The 21696-nt window shown below is 37.7% G+C and overlaps 1 long non-coding RNA gene across 3 annotated transcripts in view; it reads left to right on the forward strand.

Annotated features, from left to right (window-relative positions):
* The first annotated feature begins 1127 nt into the window (after window positions 1–1127).
* LOC106039521 (uncharacterized) overlaps window positions 1128–21696 on the forward strand; it is a 46232-nt gene continuing 25663 nt past the window's right edge. For 2 of the 3 annotated variants that reach the window (XR_010830316.1, XR_010830317.1), the window contains exon 1: window positions 1128–1493. This is a non-coding gene — a long non-coding RNA (uncharacterized lncRNA). The remainder of the gene's footprint in view (window positions 1494–21696) is intronic. The other variant, XR_007164835.2, reaches the window with a different exon arrangement.

Raw genomic sequence — 21696 nt, forward strand, 5'->3', positions numbered from 1 at the left:
TAAGAGTTAGTAGAAAGTGGGGTTGTGGTGGAAAATTCCTGGAATAGTATGTATTTATAACTGAAGGTTTGATCTGTAACAGTTAAAATAAGGCAAAAAGAGATGTGTTATTTTGGTAATCTGTTTTTTGGTGATATACTAAGGAAATATCCTTTGGATATGTACTGTACCCAGACAGCAAGATGGTTAAAGTAAATATTTCTAAAAGTCATCTTCCAGTGCATTTATGGTCTCTGCTTTGGACTTTTGTCCACTGTGCTATTTGTTGTTGGTCTCAGTGTTGTCCTGAATGAGCTCAAGCTGTGTCATCTTCACCATCCTTTCTAACCAAAATCATCTGTACTGTGTCTCCAGCATGGCATTAAGGTACCTCCTGAGCTTTGCTGTACTGCACTAAACAGTGCAATCACTCTGCAGGTGCCTTGTCTGCTTTCCCAAAGTTGCCTCTGCCTTTGGCTGGTAGAGAGTTCAGAAGTGTCAGAGGGGCCATGCAGACTGGAAGACAAAACAGGGAGTTGTGGGGTTGCTGCTTCCTGATTTCCCATGTTGGAGGCCTGCAGGAGGGTGAAAATACAGTTGACGGGGGAGGTTGGTGGTGAGGAAAACCAGGACTGACCTCAGACTTGAGGGCTACTGCAGAGCTTGCGGGTCTGAGTTGAGCTGATGTTAGGGATTGAGATGAGAGGGGTGCAGGAGACTGCAGGTTAGCTGGCAAATGGATACTTCTTTAGGAATGACTGTAACCTGAACCCCTGCTATGACTGTAGGCACCACACTGTAACCAAAAATCTCTCTTGGGATTGCTTAGACAAGATTTAACAAGACATTGCATATTGTTTTATATTATTATAGTTTTGTGGAAAACTATCACAGCATTTACTGGAGAATGTCTATAGGTCATATTCAGTAATTTTAATCAATAGAATTTTACAGTACAGCTATAGTTCTTTATTAATAACACAGGTTCATTAAAATTCTGCAAGAATCATATAATTCATTTTCAGAAGCCTCTTGAACTCCAAAGGAACCCTTTGTTTTCCTCCCTTATTATGCCTTACAGGCTTTTTTACAAGAACAATTTCTGTTTAGCCAGGCTTTGGTGCTGCTGTAGTAGTCTGGCTCTTTATGAGGCCAGGAATCTCAATAAGAGTCTCCATTTATTGTGGACCAGATCCAAAGTCCACTGTGTAGTCAATGAAAGTCTGCACTCGTTTGAATAAATGCTGGCTCAGGCCCTGTAATAGTGGCCAACTTCTTCTCTACCATAGCGGTCATGACAGTGATTTTAAAAAGTCTGTCTTTTTCTTTCTTGGTAAATGTACCATATGCCAGCATCATAATTAGTTTGGGAAACACTGGGTATACGTTCAAAGGGCACTGAGCAACTCTGTGCGTGGAGAGCTACCAGACGTAGGAGGATGTTTCTGCTGAGCCATTAGACACATGCTTACAGTTGGTATTGCTGCTTCTGCTCTCCACTTCCTGCTGTGGTGGTAAGTGCACAGATATATTAGTGTTTCAGTGCTGCTTTTTTAAAGTTGTTTCTCCTTTGGAGCTCAAAACTGCATATCTAAGATTATCTGTAGGAGATGCTGTTTCTGTATATAATTATTATTAATATATATATATATTGACTACCATCTTCATTATTTTTCCAGTCTTTCTTCTGAACACAGTTGTTTAGTCACTTCTGATAATTATATTTTATTTGTCATAAGGTAAATGTAGCAAAATTGGAATGTTCATAGTCTGATTAGGTGTGTGAAGGTGAAGGCTCGGAGTTTTTCTTTGCTCTCATGTGATCTTTACTCCTGTATATGAATTCATCCATTATTTTCTGTGTTTGCTTCTAGTCTGTGCAAAACATTCTGAAGTTAGTCCACCTGATGTTCACAGCCCTAATGTTTATGCAACTTAGGTAGCTTAATTACAGGATTTCTTCAGTAGTGTCCATCATACTAACTGCTAAAGCCATAAAAGTATTAATGTAACAATATATATACCAATCAGAAGAAAATGGCTTCAGTATTTGAACCTCATAAGTCTCTGTAGTCAGAATTTCCCATGTCTGCAAAGTTCAGACATGAATTTCAATACATTTCTCCTAACTACTCAAAGGTAGGACTGAGATGGCCCCAGGTGTATTTAAATAAATAAGGGTAAGACCATCTCTGTCATGAAACAGAACACCATCTGGCCTGGCAGTTTAAATATAAAAAGCTCCCTTATTTTTCCTCTGGTCCAGAATTTGGACAGGTTGATAATGCAAAATAACACTTAGGGTTAAATTAAGGATTTAGACCAGTTGGATCACAAAATATGATCAGATGGTTAAGGAAGCATGTGACTCATGTCTACCTGGATCTACGTTCTCATACAGTTGCGCCCATGCCCGTAGTTAATTAAATTGCTGTTTGCCTTATTATACCACCTGAGAGCTATAGAGAGCCTGCAATCCTGGTTCCTGACTCGGAGAACTTTATGACCTGTGTATAACACCCAAGTATGTAAAGAGAAGGGTAAAAGTAATAAGTGGAGCAAAAGAAAGAAGCAGTATTTGGTCAGTATGATCAGTGGGGTGATAATTTCTACATTCTCACAGTCACCAAAATTTTCCTGTAAACATCATGAGAATTTGAAAGGAGGATAGAGAGGTGTTTCTCCAGATGTACCGATCCCATATGATGTAAAAAGCTAGCTGTAATTAGCTATCCTGAGTCCCCAGAATATTAAGTCATGGTGGTGGTGGACTAATTCACCTTAACAAACCCTTAGTAGGGAATTTGTCCCAAACATTAAAGACCATCTGTGAAGTCCAAAAGTCTCAGTGACACAACTGCAATCCCAGATTAGGCGTTGTTTAATGGTAATGGCAGTCTGAAATACCCATTTGCAGATAGTGCCACCCAGCACATATTTCCTTTCTAAATACTAGAAGGAGACTGAATTAAAGGCAACTGAAGTTCATTCCCTAGCACCTGCCATGTACCACTCAAGTCATTGTAAATTTGAGTACTATAAGTTTGACTATTATATATATGAGCAAATACACAGATTTAAAACGTCTATCAGTGAAACACATCCGATAGAACATAATGTCTTATCACGGTAATATTATAAAATCAATGAATTAGAAGAATTTAAACACCTTACTTCCAAAGAAAGATTGAAATAAGAAGAAATATATGGTGCAGAGGAAGTTCCCCGCCCCTTTTTCTGAGTTAGATGGCAATAAGAATGGATACTGATACAAAATTAACTTCTGATTGATTGTGGTCTCAAACAGGCTATTCTGTTGGTCTGTTTCTTTCCTCTGTCTCACCATTTTAACCTCACAATAAAAGCTGGTATCTGCGAAAAAAATTCTGTATGTAGCATTCGTATCAAGAAAGCATTTAGATGGGCATTATGCTGAAATCATACTACTAACTCCCTGCTGTTACCAAAGGTTAGAAGGAAAAGGTTAGATGAGAATGTGTAAGTATTTACAATGCTCCCAGGCAGTGTTTCATATTAGAGTTTATTGCTCAAAATTAATATCATGGTTTTGGTCCAAGTTATTACTCATAAGTGTTCAGCTTCACTGTTTTACTATAAATGAAGGAAAAACAGTCATCTGAAGTGGAACGGTTTTTATCCCAGGCCACATTGATAGAGGCAATGTGATACTCTTTGCTCTTTCAAAGGTCTTGCTCTCCCTCCATCCTTTCACTTCTCTTCACTTCCAGCTTTTCCTCAAATATTAATGCATGACAATTCCCTGCCTGATGTGTCTAACTTCTTAGAGGTGCAGTCATCACACATAATGGCAGTAATCATAAGAGGAACTGTGTGAGGCTTCAAGCTAGGTGATAGTTGATGGCTGGGATTTGTGGGACAGCTCAGGAGTGCCAAATTCCCCAGTAAGTGCCATGTGCTGCAGTAGCAGTAAGGAAACTTCTCACTTTGGTGTAAACTGATTGCTGCAGAGGGGATTCAGCCCATGACCTCCCCCACTTTCACCCCCACACCCACCACGTATGCTTTGTTGTACCTTCAGAGAGATCTTTTCCAAGTGCTAGGAATTTGCGTCTCTTTCAGAAATCTCCAGTAGTGGTCTAGGAAAGCCCTGAGCTCACTGGTTTCAGTGATTTGATCTGATATGACAAGTACTGTGTACTCACTCCCGACAGCAGCTGAACAGAGAAAAACAAAACTGCTTGGAAGATGCCCTAAATTAAGTTGCATTCTTACGTTAGTAGAAAAAATGTGCCAAGGAAGTGTGCCTTTTGTCAGCACACAGTATGGGTCAATGCTGGCTATCAGCATCGAAGTTCTCTCTAAATTTGGCCCATTAAGCGTGAAATACAGGACCACTCTCTAGCATGAATGAATGTTTAGATTAAAGTTTTTTACTGACAGCTTTTACAAAAATAGATTTCTTTCCCCTTAAATTGAGCCAGAACAGCAATGGTGGGTGACACATTTTGCTCTCATCTGAAAGAGATTTTTAATGCATCTTGGAGCACTGGGGTGCAAAAGTTTGATAGTTTCTTTCCAATGAGTGCACAGAGGAGCAAGAAAACCACTTTTTATTTGCTCTGTTTATTTGCTCAAACTTTGGAGCTGAGGGTTTCACTGCAGCCTTTTCTCATATAATAGCTTACAGATTGCCCAGGCTCCACTCTGTTTAGTACCATGTCTCACTCAATACGATAAACGTGGTATTGCAATTCCAATACACAGTAAGTTATTCATTAATGATAATAAAGTGGTCCTGGAAAAAGAAACAAACAAAAAACCCACCCCCATCTTCTCCCACCCTCAAAATCTGCAATGTGTTCTAAAAGACTGAGCTATTATGAGGTTATAGGAGCACAATGGATGGTTCATATCAGGAAAATTGGAGAACGTAATGTTTGAGTTCACTCAAGTTTTATCTGGCTTGTTTTTTTGCCATCAAAATGTACTATATACTTCAGGAAGGTTTATTAAAGAAATTGTGGTATGATAAGAGCTCTTCTGCAGAATGGTGAGGAAAGGCTTCTAAACTCTTTCTGAATCTAAACTTTCCACACTCATTGTTTATATTGTCTCTTAATTTTATCCATACATTCTCTGCATGTATGCGTGTCCCCATCCTTCTTTTTGGTAATTGCATTGTGATGTAACAGTTTTAAAACCTCCTCTCTGTTGAAGCACCCCACGTGAAGAATGGTTTCAGAAATTTTGTTATATACCTAGTGTTTGTCCAAATTCTTTCATATTTGAAATCTTTTCTTTTTCCAGTACCACTACCCAAACCCGGTATATTTCTGTCAGCTTTACATTCAGCTTGTGTTACAAAATGAAGAAAGATTATTCAAGCATATATTTTCAGGAGTGGGGACAGAAGAGATGGTGACTCATTTTAGATTTAAATTCAGTTCAGGTTGAAGTGCATTGAAATCTTATAGGGTTTTTGTTCCAGTGGTGGCAGTAGTTGCATAAACAGTACTATGTTGAGATAAAAATTGTTTAAAGTATTTGGAAGTTGATTTTCAGTCCTTGCTAGCTTTGGAGAGAACAGTTCTGAACCACGATATTCAAAGGATTACAGGATTATATAGTTTTGTCATATTTGTTATTTACTGACCATGTAATACTGAAACTGACATTTGACTCCAAAAGACTCTGAATTTATAACTGTCTAAAAAAAAAAAAAGTGGTTATCCATTTGCAATTACATGATCATATTGTCTTATCTGTGTCTCATTTCTGACTCCTGTCCTAGTATTAGACTCACCAGCCTACAAAATCTCATGCTTAAAATGTTAACAGAACTTGGGTAGAATTTTTTTGGGCAGAATAAATGTATTTCAATATGTGTAAAAATAATTCTCTAAAGGAGACACAAGAAAACTCTTACTAATATTGTGATGTGAGAGTATTGAGGCCAAAACCAGATACAACCTGAGAGGAATTGGGAATAACAACATTCTACAGAAATGTTATAACTAATGCATTAAAAAAAAAAAAAAAATGCAGTTCTATGCTTAATTAAATCTCTCTAGCCCTTAAAGGGTAGAAAGGGACTTTCACTGGAAACATGTTAGCCTACAATTTCTTAATGAGCATTTTTGATAGGGGTGGTTAAACTAGAAGCAAACAAACATTTTTGACATTCTGAGAAGTAGTCTTGAAATATATATATATATATGCTTTGAAACTTCAGATAAAATGTTTGTCTAGTTTACAGTGTTTTGTGTGTGTGGTAATATATTGACTGTATATTACTTCATATCAAACTATCAAATTGTTTCCTAATACATAAGAAAACAAATTTTGTTGCAGAAAAGAAGATAAAATATTTCCATTTGTACTAAGTAGCTGGATGTAATGATTTTAATGTATTTATTTTGCATCTCCTTAATGCGTATCTGGTCCTACTTATGTATTGTATTACATTAATGCTGTAATTTAAAAATAAAATATTTTTGAAATTCCAAGTAAAATAATGTCCTTCTCTAAAATTGAGGAAAATTTTAGCAGAAAGTATATCTGAAATAAAGTTTTTATTTTGGAAGAATACTAACTGGCCTTATTCCGTGAAAAACTAGTTTTGACAACAACAGATAAATCTATTGGATGCTACCCTGCCCAGACATTATTGCTACCCTTTATTCCTAATGGAAGAGTATCTACTCAAAAATGTGGGCTACCAGTAGTTTCAGATAAAACTATAAGAACTTCTAAAACAGTGCTGAACATATGGATTCACTCTAACCAGTTCTTAGAAATCTATGACTGAAATTCTCCATGTGAGCATGAACACATATGCATTAGCACACACATCCACAGGCATGCAATTAGCCTCCTGCCATCAGACCAGCAGCGTGAAGCCTGGAAGGCCACATGTGTGATGGCTGACTTTATCGTGAGCTGAGCCTTGCAAGTGAAAGCTTCAGGCTGAAGTAATCATCCTTATTTTTAATAATAATGCAAAAGAGTGAGATAATATCAAGAGGAGGCCAAGACATCTATCCTTACCATGTGAACTCTGAGACTTGCAGCTTCATCACCCAAGATTAAATTTCATGTTTTGTTTTTGGTTGATTTTAGCTATCAGGTCACACATCCCTTTAATAGACTTTTAGCACAAGTGTATAATTGTAATTGATCTGCTTTTTTGCTAGATAGCCATAGGGGAGTATAACCAAGAGTAAAATTAATTGACTTGTATTCCAGATGTCATGGCATTCTTATGAAAATACAGCAGCAAGGCTGCTTTTCTGTGGTTATCAATTCAGTAGCCCTTAAAGACAAAATGTAGAACCATCAGTTGCAGGCATCTGCTTCACTATCAACCAGTAAATAAGATTTTTTTAATATTGATATGTCCTTGATCTGTCACAACATAACACTCTCCCTGTTAATTTCAGGTGGAGCTTGTATATGCCATGGCAGGGACAAGCGGCTGAGGGGGAAAGAGAAATATAGATAATTTCTCTAATGTTCTAGTTAAGATAATGAATTTGTTTTCTCAGGGGAAGTGATGGCAAGTTTCCTAAACAGTAAAAGGCAAACTGTGTTGCTATCTGCATATTTTTTGTAATATGTCTCATATGAAGAATTTGAATGTGAGTTACTACTTTTAGATTTTTATACATGTTGTCTGTGTAGATTCTTAGGTTCCATTTGCAATCCTAGGTAAAGACATGAGCATGGATGTAGGTGTTGAAGCGGTCCACATTTAACCTTGGATTGTGCTTACTTTTTAAAGTTCAATTTCAGACCTTTTAATACAGTTGGGCTGAGAGAGCAGTAAGGTGGTGTCGGGGATAATGGACAAATAGGTTGAGGCATGCAGAGAGATGAAAGGATGAAGGGAAGACTAAACCCATAGGAGAATCAAGCAAGCTCACTGATACCTGTGAGGAACTGAGAGAAAAACTTATGGTAGGAGAGAAAAATTATTTGGCCAAGGTTGAGATGTTTGTGTGAAAAGATGGAAAGATCTTTATGTGACTGTGTGGCACAGAGCCAGCCTGGGGCATTAAAATCTAACAGTTTATGTTTGTAAGTGACATGTGCTATTTTCTTTGGGATTTTTACTTCACTGGTGTGGGCCAGACTGGGGTGGACTTGCACTACTTCCTTAGTTCTTAAGTGTCTTTTGATAGATGTGAATAATATCTTTTATTGTCCCTGAATCAGTGAGAAAGTGGAAAGACAGGGGGAAATATAGGAACATAAATGAAATAGGACTTTTATGGAAGCATCAGCTCAAACCACTAAGAGAGATTTGTGTTACTGCATTTAATTTCCTCCAGATGTTCTTGCAAAGGGGGGGATTTGGATTAACCTAGGATGGTCAATGAAAAAGCATGGTTTCCTGCTTTAAAAACTAGGGAAAAGGACCCTTCCTGTTCTAGCTTGACAGTTTTACAACTATCAGAATACTCATTGATTTTACGTACAGTACTGTGCATGCAGAGCCCTCAGAGGAAGGGGGAAAGTTTTTGGAAGAGACACCACCATGACAGCTATTAAAATTCTAGGAACATGACTGCTATTCAGAGTCCCTGAAAAGCTGGGATGGAAGAGGGCCTCTATGTTAGCATTGGAGTAAGAGTGTTTACATTTAGTCTGGGTTTTATGTGACTAAATGTTGACACTGACTGACTAGAAGAAAGAGAGAAAGGAAGAACAACAGCAACAAAAAAAAATGCTATTGCCAGAAATAGCTTTAATTAGCATTCTGGTTGGCAACATCAGGAAAGGCTGAAGTACCTTATCACTCTTAATTGACTGTCTTGCCAAAAGGTTTGTTTTATGTGGAAAAATAGGTCGTGTTAGAAGATTGAGAAGTAGATGCTCTGGATTTAATATGAAGAATGTAGTAGAAAACCTAGATGGCTTACACGTGAAGTCATATGACCTAACATAATGTTAAACATAATTTTGTAGCCTGAGAACTAGGGACAAATTATATGTGTCAGTTGCTTGTCTGACTACTGAAGGTCGAATATATGGCTTTTTCCTATCTTTTGCTGGTTATGTAGTCCATACTTAATATTGGCTGATGATTCTTTTGCCCCTGGCAAGACCAAAGACCCAAAGGCTAATGACAGTACAGGGGGGCAGGAATGTATATAGCTGCTTTCCTGAGCCACCTACACTGAGACAACCTGAAATGTGAGAACACAGACCCAGCAGAACTCGTATGTAACAAAATTACCTTGAATGTCTCTATTATGACCCTTCTGGCCCTCCCTAGCCCTCCACCCAGAAAGCCCTTGAATGAAAATGAAAATAAATACTATATCATAATGAAGAGTTGTGCTGCTGGAAAATATAGGTCATCATGAAATCCTCAGAGGTGTGTGGCTTTCCTGTAAAAGGAGATACTCGTGAAGATTTAGATAATTTTTCAGTAATATTTTCCTCAGTGCAGTTAAGGGGCCAGGGTACAAACATGAAGGTTTACTCATGTTAGCCAATCTTTCCACCAGATTCCTCAACTACAGAGAAATAAGGTTGAAGACCCCATTTTTCTCCAACCTATAGTAGCCAAATTAGCCAGAACAGAGTTTTTCAGATCTCTGTTTGCATATCTGCTATTTTGTGGTCTTGACATGCTTCAGTAAAGGAGTTTACTTAGACAAATATGCATTGATGAAAATAGAAACTTATTTCCTTCTCCTTTAGTCCCCATCTTACACTATGAGAATAAAAATTATCCGTCATTGTTAAACCAAATGGGAAACTGTTTTCCCATGATAGTTTAATGAAGTTTTTATTTTCCCATTTATTTGCTCATGCTTTCAGTTCACACAGTTCTGTATTGCAAATAAGTAAACCCTAAGCTTTACTCATTTACTTTCTACTGCCGGTGGCTTTTCTTTTGCAGATAATATTGTGTTTTCTTGGCCATGTATTGTTTTTGCACCTGTGTCCAGTTGGGACTGGGACCACCTTTCTGAGTTTCATTCAGAAGCAAATAGTGTTGAATTTTTGGTATTCAGTGAAATTCACACTATATTATGTGTGAAAAATCTCAGTGTTTTCAGAAATGTTTATATATATATGTGTGTTTTCAGAAATTATTGAGCAAATAAATATGAAACAACTGTAGACCAAAGACCACTCATGAACAGGAGAAAAAAGCTAAATAAGACAAAAATTTATGTGCTTCAGTAGATGCAATTGAAACCTCTCTAATCTCTTTGGACTTCAGGGATGTTAGATTGGAGGAGCCTGGGGGAGAGGGGGCAGAGAGAGTTAGTAGGATTTGGCAGGCTTTCTGGCAGGTAAGATGGAGAACTGTCATCATATTTATCTCTGCAAGCCTAACTGCCATTGCCACAACATGATGCTGTCCGATTTGTGTTCCAACGTAAGCTGCTCCAAATAGCTTGTTTCAACATGTTTGATTTGTTTGTTTTAATTTTCTTTTGTACATAAAGGTGAACTTGAATGGTCTTTTTCTCAATATTATTCCAAGGTCCAAAACTGATTATCTTGTCACAATGGGCTAAAATGAGAGGCTTCCTACCACATGAATCCATCTGTGGTGGGAAAAGATATTTGAGATCATCCAACTCCCATCTGTGCACTGCAACCCATGCTCATTAGCACACCAGAGGATGTTTTATTCCTTCTGAATCATAACTGCTGTGTACTCCATAGCCTAACTTTTAAAGAGAAGATACTGTAAAAATAAAACAAACCAACTGTAGACATTTTTCCCTCATGAATCAGTCTCTATGTTAGTGCTCAGTGACTTCCGGTCCATCACCTCTTTTCCTCCAAGGATCTGCAATACCCTGAATAAAATGCTATCTTGGTAAGAAACTTAATTAATGCCCTCTGACATCATTATCAGCCCTTTACAGCCTTGCAAACTTGGTCTTTGTGTGGAACCTTCCATTACCAAACCATACTGAAAAAAATTTTCCCCTATGGAAACCTTTTATGTGTTGTGTGTGGCAACAGCTCCATGGAATGGCTTGAGTGGGTGTCTCTGTGGCAGACTAGGTAGGGAAGAGGTAGATAGGGGACAGGAAAATTGAGAAGAACAAAAGCAAAAAATTAAAAGCAAACCAAAGCATGAAGCCTGCTGTGTTGTGCAGAAACCGCATCAGGCTGATGTGAAATGGAGACAGCTGAGAGGTGGCAGGAAGCCTCGGGTTCATTGCTATTCTTTCATTCTTAAATTGCAGTTTTCCAGCAGGTGCCTTCCTGTTGCCTGCAACAGCAAATGATTGGTGATACACAGCTAAGTGTAGCATTTGTTTTTCCTCAGAGATGCTATGCCTTTTTGTGTAGTTGTTAAACTCCACAGTTGGCCATCAAGGGAAAAATGATGACACTTTTAGTTACTTGCTTTGGTTCTCATCAGCATAGGAGAGCATTATAATAACATAACGCAACAGCTTTGTCTTTAGCTGATGTTTTCCCATTAATTTACTTTCTGTTGTTTTCCTGGTAATGTCTTGGGTAGCAATAAGCAGACCATGGTCTCCCCTTTTCTTAACACTAATGTTCACTGAACCGCATTTAATTAAGAGAATGTATATTGACATGCATAACATAATCGGGTCAGGGACTTGAGCTGAAATTGATTGAGTGCAGCTCTCCTACACTTATTTCAATTTACAAATGTTCAGATGCAGATGGATGGTGAAAAGGTTTAATTTCCATTTGTGTTGTTAGCACAATCCTAATAATGTAAGCATTAATTGAACATGCTCTGTGTCGGTGTGGAGCAATCAAGCATGTCCATTTTTCATAAGCGGAGGTCAGAGGTCAATTTTTAACAGGTTCCAATCAGTCTAGTTATGGAAATGTATTTACATTTGGTCAACTATAGTGTTAAAGATTTTGGTCCTAGAAAGTCAGCATTAGACAAAAAACACAGCAAGTCTTTTGGAATAGCAACTCATATAAAAGTAGAAAGTGTCTTTATTTTTCTGAGTTATGGGGATGGAAATGGTTTCCTGCTACATATCACTGCAATCCTTTTATTTTGGTTATTTTGATCATGCATGTCGTTGTAAACCTGGGGCTTCAATTTTAGCATTCATTCATTAATTGTTTTCATAAAAATCTTAATGTACAAAGACATTTTGACGTGGCAGTCCCATGACAATGAGTCACATTGCTTTTGCAATGTAGAAGATGCTATACCTGCTGGTAATATTCTCTGCATCTTCAGTCACAGCAGTACAGGGGGTTGTAAAATCTGTATTTTCTTAGTGAAAATGTATTTTATCCATGTCATTTTTTTTCTTGCACTTTGCATCACGGACTTATGACACATTTTCTATCGTCCTTCTTTTCATTGTTTTCACATACTGATTTGCAAATGTTTAAAGCTTGAATAGAAAGATGCAAGTAACTTTGCATTTTGTCCACAATGATAGTGTGATTTATTTATTTATTCATTTGCTTACTGGGGGGACAGACCATTAAGATACACATCTCATTTCCAATTTAGATACCTCATAAATTCTGCTTGGTTGATAAATTAATGGAAAGGCCTAGGGATTTCAGTCTGGGAATTTCTGTCACATAAAACATTCTGTTTTCCCTTGAGATTTTATTGACCTAGAAAGGAAAATACAACCTCCTGTTTCTGGAAGCCTACCTTAGGAACTAAATGCCATAACTTAAAAGATATTTAGAGTAGTGCAACAGTGTACTATACACTGTACAATACAGTGAATAGTAGTTGATTTCTTAGTTCATCTGTCAAAAAAAAAAGGGCAATTTGTTATGCTTAAGTCAAATAGAAAAGTTTTCATTTTTTTCTTACAAAGACAAAATGTTACAAACTTTCATTTTCTGTCAAAGTCCTCAATTTCCCATGAATCAAAACATTTATTATATTTTTATATTCTTGTAAGGAATGCAGCAAAGGGCTTGAATTCGGTAGTTGCCATTGCCCTTTTACACCAAGAAATTGCTCATAATTGGAAGAAGACTTCTTGGTTCACCATTCCCTTTCTCCTGCAGGCTTTGAGTGTTCCTGAGAGAGTCTGTGGGGCATTCAGGGGACATTGCCCCTCTCTCATTCTGCCTTGCTGAGGCTCATCCTTCCTCCACTTGACAAAAAGAAACACCCCAAAATCAATGTTCTTACTTATGCAGTGAGCATACTAACCAAGCTGAGAGAGAGAATCATTCTTTCTCATATTGACACGTACATTTGATGTCTATCAGATAGGAGACTGAAAAATAATTCCATATCCACAGGTTATCTATCAGACAGCATACTCTCTTGGAAGGTGGAAGGTGAAGCTCAAACAGCTTCAATACACTGTGAAAGTTGAATCCAGATTTTCCATTAGGTGGGTGATCACCTAAGTGCTTTTCTGGGAGAGTTTGGTCACCCAGTTTTTTATTCCACTCCTGAAAAAATAATCAAGAGAAAAATATTTTGCCCAGTTTCTAATTTTTATGCTTTTAAGTGTGAAGAGAAAGCAGGTAGAGGATTTTTTTAATTCCCTGACTGCCAGTTCATTTTGATTCAGAAGATGTTTAGACAGAAGGTGTTTTTAAAGACCTAACAAATGCGTTTGCCATCTGCATAAATATATGTAGTTGTAAACCTTAAATACCACCCTGTAGTATTTGCTTCAAAATGGATTTTTGTGAGGGAGTGGAATGGAACCAGGATGTGAAATAATAACAGTTTCTCCTTGCTGGGGACACATTAAGGTAGAGACCAGGTGAGATTTGAACAGAAACCAAATCAGATATGCATCCGGCATACTTCTCAGTGTTGATCATAAATTTCGGTATCTCTTGGTGATACCTTGTTCCCACCTGTGCTCCATACTTGCATTTTGTGGGTATGTGATATGATCAGTGGAAGTAAAGAGTGCCCAATCTTCCTTTCACATGGCTTGTAGAAATGGAAATTAAAAATTCTTAAGCAAGTGGAGGACAAAAAAGTGAAGGGTCACCCAGCTCCTTCCATTTCCATCTGCCACTCAGTGTAGCTGCCTGGCTAACATGGAAAGATTTGTTTAACCCTGAAAATATGATGCCTCTCCTCTGCACAGTGGGAAGTCATGGCCCCTTATATGCAAAGTATCTTGTGCAGTTTATACATAACTGACAATTACTAATACTCAGTGTTTTTCCTTTGTATGTCCTTTGGTATGAAAGGTGCTATGCAAAATATTAGGGAGCATGCCTGATTCTTCCACAGAATCCCTTGGGCTAACACTGGCTTTTGGTGTTAAATTATTTGAAAGAGAAACAAAAGTTTACCCTATGGTTTAAAAGAAAACAAACATTTGAATGGAAGTGGCATGAAACTATACTTCTGTTGTATAATTGTTTGTGATTGCATCAGAGAGACTATAAATTGCCTTCTGGAGAGATGGCCCTCTGCACCAGGTTGATACTTATTTCTGATGTTTATTGACAAGTGATTATTACTTACCTTGCAGACCTTGTATTTGAAGCTGCTTTCAACCGAAGTCAGACTGACTGCTCAGACTTTCTGGGAAGTGTCTCTGTAAAAGGAATGGTCCCTACGAGAATTACTGAAATATTGTATGCTGCCCAGCTAGTGGTAGTTTCATTCAAGGCAGGTCAGGTAGATGTCTGGATAACCTATTGGATAAATATTCATAAATAAAATGTATTTTTCCTTATTTTTATTAATTTAAATTAAATGTTGCAATTAAATATATTGTGATTATCTCTAAAGCAGTGTTAAGCTTGCCAGATTGTTGATATATTTACAAATACTTAATATATTTTCTGAGGTGTTTCTTACCCAGAACCATTGCATGGAGTAGTAGGAAGCAATCCTTCACCGTGAAGTTCCCTAATGCACTCAGTCTTGGCAGGCTCAGCACTGTTTCATGAGCTGGGCTCTCCTGGGCAAGCAACCTGATAGAACTTTGTTTTTCTACAGGTTGAGAGCTTCCACAGCTTCTCAGTTATCCTAAAAAATGTAAGCTATAACATTTTACTGTCAAGCTCATGAAAAAGCATATCCTCAAATCAGGTACTTATATGGAACAACAGATGCTTCATTTCTCCATGGACTCATCAATATTCCCTTTCATATGAATACCAGGAAAACTACGATGGTCGAAAGATATACAGACATTTGTGTAACTCAGAAGTTGAAGAAAGCTTTTAGTAAATAACAACTACAATGCAGATCTTGTTGTACGAGCTGGCAAGATCAACAGATTGCCTAAGAAAACATTCAAGGCCTGTCACAGAGACAGGAAATTTATTGGAAATTTTTTGATGTAAGGACCATTTACCCTCACATATATCTATATGTGTCTATATCCTTCCTATTTGTAGGGAAAACATAATGATCGTAAGCTGCAACTGTGCTGGCTTAACAGTCTAAAAACAGGCCTCTCTACTGCTATTTAATTTCTAAACTGTGATAATGATGTTTTACAGTATTTTATTGGACTGAATATCACTAAAAGCTGGTTTGAATAATTTTATAATTAAAATATTTGAATTAGTGCAGTGGGCAGATGGGACAGTGCTGTTTATCTTAGAAGTAATAGCCCAAATAGGAAGCCCTACCTAAGGTAAAGAATACATACCCTAGATAACAGGCCTGCTGCTCTCAGGAGAAGCTATAACTCCACAGGCAGACAGATCATCACTGAATTGATGCCAGACAAAACTGTTCACTTAGGCTGGAAAAATAAAAATGTTTCAATTTTAGAAAGATCATAAATTTTGTTTCAATTTTCCTTTGTGAAAATGGAAGAAAAATGTTTTGGTCTGTTTGGCTTATCGTAAATCCCAGTGGGACTGAAATTTTCAAAGTGCTGTGTGTTCTATTTCTGTGTGTGAGGTGGAAAGTCTTGACAGGAAAAAATCCCAGCCTGCTTACAGGCTTTTTATTTTTATTTTATTTATTATTTTTTTCAAAAAGAAGTTAAGTAAATGTAATATGTTTTGTTAAAGAAGTCTGTGATGGGAAAGGTTGTTAGTCAGGCAGAAGCAATGAAGATGAAGGCTGCAGCAGATCTGTGTGCATCCGCTGTTCCAGTGCAGGGCAGGTAAAGGGGGAAATGCTGACAGACTGCTTAGAAACAGTCTTGTGAAGGCTTAAAGTTCAACAAGGCCCACTGACTTTCAGGAAAAGCTGGGCAGGAAAGAGAAGCAAAGCATGGTAATCTGGAAGAAATGGAAAAATTCTGCTAGCTAGCTGGGAGGGTTTTTGTTTTCTCATTAAAGTAAGCAGAAATGGCAGAAGACCAGTCTTGCAACTTGGGTTTTCTAGCCATGTACAAACATGAAAGCCCTCAGCTACTTTGGCTTCTGGCAGCTTTTAAAACACAGAAGATTTACACCAGGGTCTGAAGGAAAAAGTTATTTATAAAGAATACCGCAATGTTCTTAAGTGAAATCCCCAAACCCTGAAGTGTGCTTTCTGTAAGGATATATATGAAGCAATACAGGAAGTCTGACATGCAGAATACAAATTCCCAGGAATCCAGAGGTTTTTCTAGGTTTGTACTGTTTCTGCCCATTTGGGGTATGGGCAGATGGCACCTGAGTCCTACACAGCAGGAGAGGAGGGCTACATAATTAAAAGCTTAAACATGCTTTTCCTACAAATGGATTATCAACTTAAAGCTTTCATAGAACTAAATACTCCATCCTTCCTGCTTCATATTGATCCCCTTTGCAAGGTCTTGCTACAAACATTTCAAAGACTTTTTGAGACATGCACACACACATTATTTCTCTTCATATTGCATAGTCCATTTAGTTTTGATGTAAATATTGAAAAGCTCAAGCAGTATTTTTTTCCTTTTTCTTTTAGATCTCTCTATCATTAATCTTAATTATTTTACAACATTTACACATTTGATATATATCAGTTGGGGGATCTTTGTGTATGTGTAGCTGTGCCTCAAACTAAGACTCAGTATTGCTTCTGCTAAAGTTAGTTAAGAAATCTATGTTGATAGGAATGAGTTGGGGGATGCAGCAGGGCAGGGAAAAAATGGACAGTCAATCTATAGAGCTTGCTGAAGGTAGGGAAGGACAATGCTGGAAAATAATATTTCTACACTCTTCATGTATTTAATAAATATGACGTCTATGAGAACTGGAAGTGATCTTGAATCTTGAATAATGCATCATAAAAATCCAGGCAGTTTACTGAGGAAAAGTAAAAGCGCTTGCTTCAGGAAGATGAACTGTGACAGTTTTATCAAATTTTTAATTTGTGTTTTTAGGAGGTCTAGGTCATTTCAATCAGAAGGTTAAAATACCTACTTATATGCTTTATCATATCTAAGCTAATGCATTTGAACTTGTCCAAAATTATTTAGATTGGAAACTGAGATGGAAATTTCATGAGAATATAATGAGAGAAGCTTCCAGTAGCTCATGACTTGTCTATGTTAGAAAAAATCAGCAGAAAAGCCTTCTTCTAGTTCTAGGAAGCTCTAGGTGAGCTCTTCAAGAATAGTAAAATTCAAATAAAATACATACAAATAATCAACTTGTATAAACTTTCTGAGAAAATGAACAAAAAAATCAGCTTTATTTTAACGTAGTCAATTGATTTCCCCTTTGGTATTGATGTAGTGATTGATATAATCACAGAGGTCAGCTACCCTTTGGTCCGTTTTCCAATCTGTTCGTCTGAGAGATAAAGGCTTTGCTCTTAGTGGGCAAGAATTCGTGTCCTCTATAACTCTAGTGGAAGCTGCTGTATAAAAGCCAAGACAAAATACATAAGCTAAATCTTTAATCACAGACTACAATACAATGATGACAGTGTCTAAATTTAGAATAAAAATCCGATCTCACACTGGTATCTTCTGTTTCAGGAAGCAGAACTGCTAAAAACGTAGTTTAATGTAGTGTTTTGGTACCAGCTGATTTGCTGTGATGTATCAAAACTAACTAGAAGCTGATTAAAATACAGACCTTCAGTTAGATTTAGCAACTCAAGGACAGTGAACATGCACTCTATGTACAGAATTGCTCAAGATTGGTGAGGGTATTCTCACCAGATACATGAGGTTTGTGCGCTCCATTTCTGTTAACATTGTAATTGCTCAAAATGTACACAGAAATGGTAAAATGTAATAACATTTGAAAATTGTCCAGGAGAATTCTTACTGATGTTGTTCTCTCAGAACCTCTGTAGGGAGAAGAGGAGTACATGGATAAAATGCTCTGAAATTGCTTTGTCTTTAATTTTAGATTTTACACAGTGGTGGGACATGCTACCAGGATAAAAGATAAAACACTTTATGTCTAACAGTACAGTAATGATGTCATTACTGAAGTTATTTTTAAAAGGGAAATTAAAACTTCATGAGAAATAATTTTCAACATGGTATCTATAAGACTCCTTTTAAAAATCTATATACAGTTCTTTAAGATGCAAAAGCTTGATACAGAGAATGTAGTTTATCCTTCAGTTACCCAAGAAAGATTAAGAAGTGAACAAACTCAATCTTTTGAAGATGCTGGAAAATTGTTTTCAGCATTTTTCTGTCTTCCAGGAGGAAATAAAGGGGCAAAAAGTCAGTCCTTAGATCTTATGGTTAAGATTAGAAACTTTTTACTGGTTTGATTTTCTCATTACACTTATAGACTTGAGAGTGGAATTCTCCTAGCACTATTTCTGTGCCTTTAAAACCATTTGCTATGAGCAGCAGAATTTGATGAAACCTTTCTTCCTGTAATTTCAGTGATGAAACTTGAAGAGGTGACAAAAGGAATGAGTTGTGCAGGTCATGGTTCAACCTGAGTGTTTCTGGTTACTAACTTTTTCCCAGAAGTTTAAGCTGTCTCTTAAATTTAGAACATTTTTCCAAAGTCTGAAATTCTCAAAAATCATCAGCTTTCCATAACCTCCTGCTATTTAGCAACCTCATTAACTGCAGAAGCCCTGAAATGGCCAGCCAGTCAAAATGCAATAGGACAAACAAGGTCAGAAGCTGAAAGCATCGGGAAAGTTGACACCAGCCAGTGCCTACTGCTGTTCCATACCAAGTCAGTACTGCCTGTGGCCTCATTCATTATCACGTACAAAAATCCTAAGTCCATTGCTTTTGGTAAGGTTTTTAGATTTGATTGGGATCCCTGTAAATGATATCCAAATCTGCCTAATGTGAGTAATATGTGATTAAATCTGGTAATTTGCTCTTAATTGGGCAGATGAAAAAGATGGCATTAAGACAAGGCAAAGTTTCTCACAAAAGGTTATTAAGAAAATTGAGGATTAGAGAGTGAGAAATGGGTGATAACAACTTAGCAGGGAGGCAGAAAACTCATATCAGGAATAAATGATTACTCTTTTAAAATGGTACAAGATCAGAGGAATGATACCTTTCTTAGGATTCTTTCTTAGGACTAGTCCCTGTTCCTGGTGAGTGCATCTAATATCATGCATGAGATTTAGATCTTTTTCATCCAGATTTTGTTATAGAGATCTGGCACATTAGTATTCCCTTGATCAGACAGCCGTTTCAAAGTAAACAGGTAGTTTTCTGTGTAAATGGTTCCAATCCAGCAAAGCAAATGAGTATGGGTGAAATTGCAAACGTGTGAAAAGTTTCAGACAAATGTATTAAAATCGTTTCCACAGCCAGGAGCACACATCAGTGTCTTCTCAGATCTATACCAAGAAAAGTGATGTTTTATAGGATCATGTAAAAATATTGCGTAGGTAAAATGCAGCTACATCTAATCTTACTACTTTTCTGGCACTGGCCACCTTTTTAATAATGATGAACAAATGCTAAAGGGAACATTGTATTTATCTGTCTTTACTAGCCAGATCACTTATCCTTAGGGTACTCAACCTCCCAACCTGGAAGTCTGGGATAGGGAGCAGAAGAAACCCCCCATGTTTCAGGTGGAAACAGTTAGAGACTTGCTGCTCCACCTGGGCTGTCACAAGTCCATGGGGCCAGATGGGGTCCACCCGAGGGTGCTGAGGGAGCTGGTAGATGTGATTGCTGCGCTGCTCTCCATCATCTATCAGTGGTCATGTTCATCCAGAGAGGTCCCAGATGACTGGAGACTTGCTAACATGACGCCCATCTATAAGAAGCGTTGTAAGGAGGACCTTTGGAACGACATGCCTGTCAGCCTGACCTCGGTGCCAGGAAAGGTGATGGAACAGGTCATCTTGAATGCATTCACACAGCATGTGCGGGACAATGGGGGGATCAGGCCCAGTCATCATGGGTTCATGAAAAGCAAGTCCTGACTAACCAAACTCATCTCCTTCTATGACTGGGTGACCCACCTGGAGGATGAGGGAAAGGCTGTTGATGTAGTCTACCTAGACTTCAGCAGAGACTTTGACACAGTCTCCTGCAGTATTCTCCTGGAGAAGCTGGCAACCCATGGCTCAGACAGATACGCTCTTTGCTGGGTTCAAAACTGTCTGGATGGCCGGGCCTAGAGAGTAGTGTGAACGGAGTGAAATCCAGCTGGCTACCAGTCATGAGTGGTGTTCCCCAGGCGTTGGTGTTGAGGCCTCTCCTCTCAGATAACTAACAACAGTACAAGAGGGAATGGCCTCAAGTTGCGCCAGGGGAGTTTTAGGTTGGAAATTAGTAGACATTTCTTCTCAGAAAGATTAGTGAGGCATTGGAACGGGTTGCCCAAGGAGGTGGTGGCGTCACCATCCCTGGGGTGCTTAAGGAAAGGTTGGACCTGGTGCTTAGGGACATAATTTGGTGAGTGATATTGATGGTAGAGGGATGGTTGGACCAGATGATCATGGAGGTCTTTTCCAACCTTGATTCTATGATTCTGTATTTATATAGTTGGTTGCAGTAACTCTAAGATGAAATAATATCTCAGATGCCCTTCCCTTCCTTGTTTCCAATGTTATATTCAGCCTAATTATTGTCACAAAAAAGTTGGAAGTCCAGCTATATCATGTAATTGCACTTGACTTTGTTTTCCATTACAAACTCATGTTGCATAGAAGCAGCATAATTGACACATTCTGTGATGCCATAATACTTCGCAATATACTTACACTGTACACATTCAAGATTTTATTTTTTTTCAGAGAATAAAGTTACTCAGCTTTGTTAAATATATGCTTACACTTTATTAGAATTTTTAACTAACGCAGTGTACTTTGCAAAGATCTCTCAAGTTCCTTTAATTTTCACTATAATCTGTCCTAAGTATTTAATTGCATATTTTCAGCTTCAGTTATTAGTAATGATTTTTTTTTTCCGTTTTTGTTTTTAAGCTGGCAAGGACATGGAAAATATTGGAAAATATCTTTACCTTTCTCTACTCCAGCTCTTCTTTTAGACCATATCCTATATCCTCTATGGTCTAATAGTAGGTACTACAGCACGGCAGCTGACTATTTGGCATTACTAGCAACAAAAATTTGGAGACAACACATACAGATTGGCTCCTTTACATACAAATTGCCTCATGTGGCATGAGAACAGAATTAAGTCTTTGTATGTTCATGTTATTGTACATTAGTAATCAGCTGGATGCGAGACAAAAATGACTCCTAAAGCATTTAGTACTTTTTTATGATTGAGATTTTTTTCACTATGTATGTTCCTGAGTATTAAAAAATGAAGAACAGATAACATTCCGATGACAGGTTTTTCTTAGGAAGGTGGTATTTATATCAGTATGAAGCTATCGTTGCTTGATTAACTTCGATGGAATTATGTTGCACCTCTGCTACCCTAATGAGCAGAAGTTGGT

This window comes from Anser cygnoides, chromosome 3, assembly GCF_040182565.1.
Source record: "Anser cygnoides isolate HZ-2024a breed goose chromosome 3, Taihu_goose_T2T_genome, whole genome shotgun sequence".
In the NCBI taxonomy this organism is placed as follows: Eukaryota; Metazoa; Chordata; class Aves; order Anseriformes; family Anatidae; genus Anser; species Anser cygnoides.